This window comes from Sardina pilchardus, chromosome 10, assembly GCF_963854185.1.
Source record: "Sardina pilchardus chromosome 10, fSarPil1.1, whole genome shotgun sequence".
In the NCBI taxonomy this organism is placed as follows: domain Eukaryota; kingdom Metazoa; phylum Chordata; class Actinopteri; order Clupeiformes; family Clupeidae; genus Sardina; species Sardina pilchardus.
Genome location: NC_085003.1, coordinates 29,079,809 through 29,087,308, shown reverse-complemented (window position 1 = coordinate 29,087,308; position 7,500 = coordinate 29,079,809).

Sequence of the window (7,500 nt, the reverse complement as noted above, 5' to 3'; positions counted from 1 at the left end):
CCCGACAGTTGTACCGACAGTACTTGGTGACCTTGAGAAAAAGATAAATAATTGCCAGAATTATCCTTTAATGTCGTATTAACGGCATGTGACTATGAGGCAATGGAACTGTGTTACTGATGACTGACTCAGCCCACACTAAAACAAGCTCATCTCAAAATCCAAAGCCTGTCGCCATCCTTCAAACAAGCCCTCAAAACTCACCTCTTCAAACCTGCTCTTTCCTGTTAAAAGACTTTCATAGATTCTCTTTTCTTTATTAATTTCCCACCACTCTAGCTTTGTCCTCTGCTTTGTCCATACACCTGCGTGTTTTCTATTCTCTGCTCATGTAATGTAACCTTGTCTGCTTTGTTTGCACCTGTGTATAAAACTGTAACGCGTCGTTGAGTGTCTAGAAAAGTGCTATACAAATAAATGATTAAATAAATTATTATTATTAATATGTAAGCACCTAGCTGAAGCGTAGTTCTGCCAGGTACAAATACTTAATACAATACGTCACTCATTCATTCATTACTCCTGACAAATCACCAGGCTACATTGCCATACATGACTCTACTCATGCACCTGTTCTGCCGTGTCGTTCCGGCAGGATCTACCCTGAATTTCCCCTTGGGGATCAATGAAGTATCTATCTATCTATCTATCTATCTATCTATCTATCTATCTATCTATCTATCTACCAGGGTCTGCACGCTCAGTGACCTGGATCTATGCCAAAGACTATCATCGTTGCTTATTTTATTCCTTCATCCTTAATTTATTCCTTCATTTTATTCCTTCGTTGCTTATTTTATTCCTTCACTCCTTCATTGCTTATGTCTTCTGTAAATCCTTTGATGGATTAAAATATTTGTTAACTTCAATCATTTCTACCTGAGCATTTCTGGCTGAAATTATTATTGTTGTTGTAGTGAGGAGAGAATGCTGGGATATAATACCCTCTTCTCATCTCCTAACCTCCATAAGGCGGTCTCAAGGCCCAGACTGACACCCAGGGCAAAGCTGACGAGGTTTAGGGAGGAGGCAGGAGGCAGGGGGCAGGGGGCAGGCCCTTTGGGTGGAGGGATGGAGGGATATGGAGGAGAGGAAGGCAAAAGAGGAGGGAGTTAATGAGAGCTGAGGGGATGGCAAGAGAAGTGCGGGAACAGGAGAGGATGATAGAAGAAAAGGCAGGAAACGACAGAGAGAGTGAGAGGTGAAGGAAGAGAGAAAGCACAGAGAGAGTCAGGAGTGGAGTAGAGGAAAGAGGCGAGAGCGGAAAGAGTGAGAATGACAGTGGTGGACGGAAAAGATGGAGAAAAGAGTGAGAGGGAGAGTGAGAGGGAGAGAGGAAAAGAGATGAGGAGAGAGGGAGAGTGAGAGGGAGAGAGGAGGAGAGGAAAAGAGATGAGGAGAGCCGAAGAGGAGAGATTAGGGGTGCAGTGTGTGCAGTCAGAATTGTCCACAGGCACTGGGCCAAACAGGAACCACAACAACAACAACAAAACACACACACACACACACACACACACACACACACACACACACACACAAAGAGCAAGCAGTGATTTGTGAAGCTCGCAGTGAATAATTATGGTGCTTTGGTTAATGTAATTGTGGCGGTTGTGATGTGCCGAATCCTCACCGCTGCTTCCCGCATTAGTGGGCTCTGTAATTATTTGGGCACAGTAAACTTAATTATCCTACCAGTGCACTGTTTTTCAATTTGATTGCCAACAATTTGCATCTTATATGGCAATTACGTACTACATAATAACCTGGCCATGACTGGAGATTAAACACTTGAATTTAACGCAGTGCACCCCTCAATATGTTGCACTCATCGTCCCTTAGCGATTCTTCAGAACTCTCTTTAACCGATGTCTGATTCACCTCCCCATTGGGAATGGTGCCTAAATGGCGTTAGTTGGAAAAGCATGCAAGTGATTTGATTTGTGTTGCTTTTGCTGTTGCGTAGCGCGTAGCTTTCCGCTGCGTTTGCAGTGGCGAGTAGTGTTTCCTGTTTTGCCATTTCCAGTCACTATAGCCACCAGCCGCCACTTTGGGGGGGACATTTGCGATGCCGTTCCTGGGCATTTGGATTGGCCTCCAGCTCGCCAGCCTTTCAGCCCTGCACTCAGCAGGACAGATGCATTACGTGGAGGAAAAAGTGATAACATTTCCAGCAGCCCATTTTTTGGGGGATTGAGGTGTAAAAGCACTACAGATAATTGCATTCCATTACCTCTCTCTCTCTCTCTCTCTCTCTCTCTCTCTTCTCTCTCTCTGCATCTCATCCCTCCATCCCTAACTGTTTTCTCTTGTTCCCTCTCTTTCTCCCTACCGTCCCCATTCACCTTCTCTCCCTTCTACCCACGCATGAACTGCCAAATGTTCAATGCAGCACACAGAGGGCATGCATGTGGCGTCGCAGGGTCTGGCGTGGCATGGGCACAGGCTGGTGATAAATGGCAGCAGCAGGGCATGAACCAGCGCTTAATGGGAAAAATGGCACTGTGGCGCCATCCGTTATTCCCGAGGAAAATAACCGTTCCCTCAGTTTGATGCAAAATGATGCGCTGAGAATGAGATGCCACCTTTTTGCACAGGCCTTTCCCACTCACAGAAGCAATGGCATACACAATGAGATCTGGGTGGTTTGATGAATGATCTATTGTGGTCTATGGTGAATCACTATAAGATGCTCTGTACAGTGTCTATTTAGAGGTAAGGATGGGGGGTCTCCAATCAGCACAGGTCTTTTCCAAATACACCCTACACACCATCTGTCATCGCCACCTCCTCAAGCCTCCAGAAGGGGGCAGTAGAACAGTACCATCAGCTCTTTCTGCCCCACTGGACACGCCACAGGTCCTCTCAGTAGTGTGCAATTCCCAAAGCTGCCTCTGCGCACTGGATACTGACTGCGTGCTTTTGTTTGTCCGCCTGGACATGTTCTGTGTTTCCTTTGTGTTGGCTTTGACATTATGTGGATCAAATTGTACAGGTCTCTCTCTCTCTCCCTCTCTCTCTGTCTGTCTGTCTGTCGGTCTGTCTATGTGTGTGTGGGGGGGTGAGGGTGTTTATTATCAGCACTAATTATTTTTTTGTAAGTATAGCAAAAAAAAACATTTTGGATAATCTTTTGGTTCTTTGAGGTCATTAATTGCCTTGGGTGAACCGGCTTTGAGAGCTATAGTTTAAGAGTACACTTACAAACTGTGTACAGTTACAGCAGAGATTAGATTTACACTCTACTGGTGAACCACTGGTGCTCAAAACTCTGATGGATCTGAATGGTGTTCTCTCCTCTCGGCTCTGCCCCACTTCAGCAGAGAGACCCAGGATCAAGGGTGGGAGGGATTTCTTCTGGGAGGAGCGTGAACAAAGGCCTCCCTGCCACACCTCTCCTTTATATTCAACACCAGCGACACCTTCTCTCTTTGAAGGCCATCTTGCTCTTGTTCTTCCTTTTCATGACTGCTCGATTGCCATTGTGTGGATGGAAGAATAATGACACACAAGCACCTGGATCCTCTTTCGCTTCCTCCTCTGTGTACACTCCTTTAGCTTAGAATTCAGCCCTTTGTGCCAACTCTCTTTCTCTCTTTCACCCACTCCCTCTCTCCCTCCCTCTTTCTCTCCTTCACCCACCCACTCCCTCTCTCCTTTCCTCTGCTCCATGTTTTTTTCCCCCCTCTTCTGTCTCTCCTTTCTCTCGGTGGTGGAGAGGAGGTGACAGGCGACAGTGTCTCCAGCGTCGCCTCATCCTCTGGCTCCTAAACGCTCACAGATGGAGCTTAATCGCCTCCTCAGTTTTCCTTGGACGCTTTGATTAATCAGTGTCGCCTGACGACGGTGGAGGGCGGAAGCTCGCCGCAATGCACCGCATCGCACCGCACGCGCCCACGACTTCCTGCCCGCGTTCGCCATGCTTCAACCGTAACCTTTGAGACTCTCACGCCAGCCACTGCCCAGCAACATCATCCAACTGACCGAATTGACCTTGAGCTGGTTACAACTCACACAAGACTTCATTTCATTACCTCGTGTTTGAGTTTCTCTCCGGCAGTTGTGTGATCTTTTGACTCAGTTGACAGTACAAGACAAGTATTTGCAGTAATTTCATGATGTTCTGGTCTGAGAAGGTCAAATACCACTGAGATACAGCGGATGAGATAGTCTCGGTAAATGTTAAATGGCTAAAGAAGTACATGCTGTGACCGTGTCTGGAAATAATACTCGGTAACAACTAGACAAACAGTTTGATGTTGAATAGGGTATCATAGATGAACAGCCTTCCAGTTTGATAATATTCCTTGATGGCAAAAGGATTCTAAAAGGCACTCTGGTTCAATCCCGCTCTACCAGCATCGGGGTTTAGGGGTAAACTCCGCCTGATCTGTTGACGATTTGGATTTCGCCCTGCAGCTCAGGCTGGAAAACTGTCCTGCTTCCTATCCACGTTTGCTGGGTCCAATCACAAACTGGCTTATCCACCAGGTGCTCACGCATCGTTGGTCTGATTGGTTGAAGGACTATCCAAGCGTATGGGGTCATTTGAACTACGCCCATTGATCACGCCTCTTGTGCGGTAGAAATAAAGCACAGACTCCCCAGACTATTCTTCAATCTTGAAAGATTGAGCTTAACGTAGTTTGATGATAGCCAGAGTATGAGGGGTTAATAAGACTCATGACATATTTCCGGACATTTCCTTGACTTTTCCTTTCAGTTTACAAGCAACTCAGTGACTTATATTCACTCATTACCCTGTAGCCCAGTCCATTACCACATTACTAAACGACAGTGACCTCGCTGTACAACTTTATTCTGATGTGACCCTCTGCGATCTCTGCCAATCACAAGGCCTTCGAGTTTCAATGACTTTTAATACCATCTATGATGAAAATTCAAATGACGTTTATCAGTTCCAGTGAAGTCAAACTTTCCAAAATGTGAACTTTAGGCGGCTGCACGGAGGAGGAGACCATCCCACCCTATCTCCAGAGGAGCTCCTATGTTGTTGCTGATAAGAAGCGCTGATGTCTTATTGCAGATCCCAGCACGCTCTGTGGCACCTGGTACACTCATTACCGCTTCTCACAGATCTGGGAGCAGGCCGAGCCGGTGGACCCGCGCTGGCCTTGTATCTCCTGTGTATATCTGTAGCAAATTAGCATACATCCGCATAATAACCAGGCTGCGCTCAGCATCGGGCGCTAACAACGGCGAGTTTTTAAATCAGCGATGTTGCAAAGCTTGTTTGCGTTCCTGATTTAGTCGGGCTGGTGGTTGTGTAAACACACAGGCATCTCACTTGGGCGCGCGCACACACACACACACACACTTTCTGATGAACATCCGATTGGCTGAAGGGAGCAGAGGTGTGTGTGTGTGTGTGTGTGTGTGTGTGTGAGTGTGAGTGAGTGTTGTTGGGAGATTTCACATCTCCGAGATGATTAGACACAACAGGCACAGATGCTCCCTCTAACCTCAAAGGCCTCCGCCAGACCCTGGCTGTGCTGTTTTAAGCTGAGCCTCACGCTGAAGCTGGTGAAGTTTGCTCCCAAAGACCAACCACCGTATATGGTTCCTTTAGAAAGTTACTCGGAATTACTTTTTAAACCAGTGACCCTGGAATGTCTGAAAATAACCATGTTATACAAACAGTTCTGTCATGAAATGTATGCATGTACTGTATACATGCAATAACAGTATAGCATATGTCTTTGTACAAAGAGTCATTGTAATTCAGTTAATATTAATATTGAAAACTATATGATGAGGCTTTCATGGGTCTACACGCATACAATATGTTAAGTCAACCGATTTCTATGGCTGCTTGAACTACACAACAACCAGTAATATAATGTAGTTATCTCATCGTAAGCTCCATGCCTGTGTCTGTGCTCTGCAAGTGCTTGTGGGGACAGGGAATTCAACAGTGGCTGCTACACACACACACACACACACACACACACACTTTAAACACACACACGCACACACACACACACACACACACACACACACACACACACACACACACACACACACACACACACTTTAAACACACACACGCACGCACACACACACACACATACACTTTAAACACACACACGCACACACACAGATGGGTTGTCTTCCGTCCCTGCAGTGCAGAGGCCTCCAGACTTGGGGAGGCGTATCATTGGACAGTGCCACCCCCTGGCACCTGACCCCCCCTCCACCACCCCCCCCATGTCCACCCGCACAGGACATTGCCTATCAGGCTGTGAAATGAAGCTGCTGGCAACAGTCACACAGACCACACAGCACTCTCCACTAACACTTCAAAGCCCAGCCACAAGGCAAGCAGAAAGGCCGGCACACACAGATCTCATCTGGGACAGGTCTGGCTTCTACTCCAAAAACAACACAGTGTGAAAGTGTGTTGAATTTTTTAACTGGTGGCAGAGTCATTTTCATTTACCTTCAGCTAAAATAACCATTGATGATGTCCATCTCCTCCACTCCATGCAAGTTGAAACAGCTTGGATTCTAAAACATAAAGGTGCTTAAATGGTTCTTTATATCTCTGGATGGTTCCATGGAGAGTCAAAACCAAAGATCAAAGAGTGCTACACTCTAGAATCTTTGGTCAAAACTCTGTGTTGAACCATTACATCAGGCGAAATGTTGCCTCGATGGTTCTTTGAGGCACTGAAAAAAGGTTCTTCTATGGCATCGCTCTGAAGAATTGGTATTGGGCCCCATTACTTTTCATAGTGTGCTCCTCTGCTTTTCTGGCACTCTAGTTTACTTCCATAATATTGCCAAGGGCATCAATGCCATACTAGAACTATGCCATGTGTATGTGCTTCTTCAAGTCCATCACATGGCCTAGTGAGCTATAGCATTCGCCTACTTTTTATATTTTAGTGTTATAATGTGTTCTTTTAGTATTCAGAATTGCTCGTGTACATTCGTGTACATTCGTACACACACACACACACACACACACACACACACACACACACACACACACACACACACACACACACACACACACACAGTGCAAATATGGGTTACTCTATTTGTAAGCCCTTACAGTTGAAGTTGAAGTGGGAACCGAGAATGTTTCCATTTTCTCAGATGAATCACCCTCAAACTCAAACACTGTAAACAGACGTTCACTGTAACTCCCTCTCCCAGGCCACCACTTCAGTCATCATGGGTTTCAACGAACCAGCCATTCCAAAACTATGTTATTTTAGGATTTCTACTTCATATTGGTTATGCAACGCATGCTAAAAGTAAGGTTGGGACAGGGGCGCTCTCCTCCTTGAAAACCCGCACAACTGTTGCCGGAGATCAACCCAATCGCACCAGCAACTTGTGGTTTGCGGCAGGCAATCCTGGCCGCTGTTTGGTGGGATCCTGCGTCAATCATGATTAAAGAGCCCGGCGGAGCCTCCTGCCATCCCCGCACCGGCGCTGCCTGCTCCACAGCACTCTCTCAGGCGGAGAGAAGCC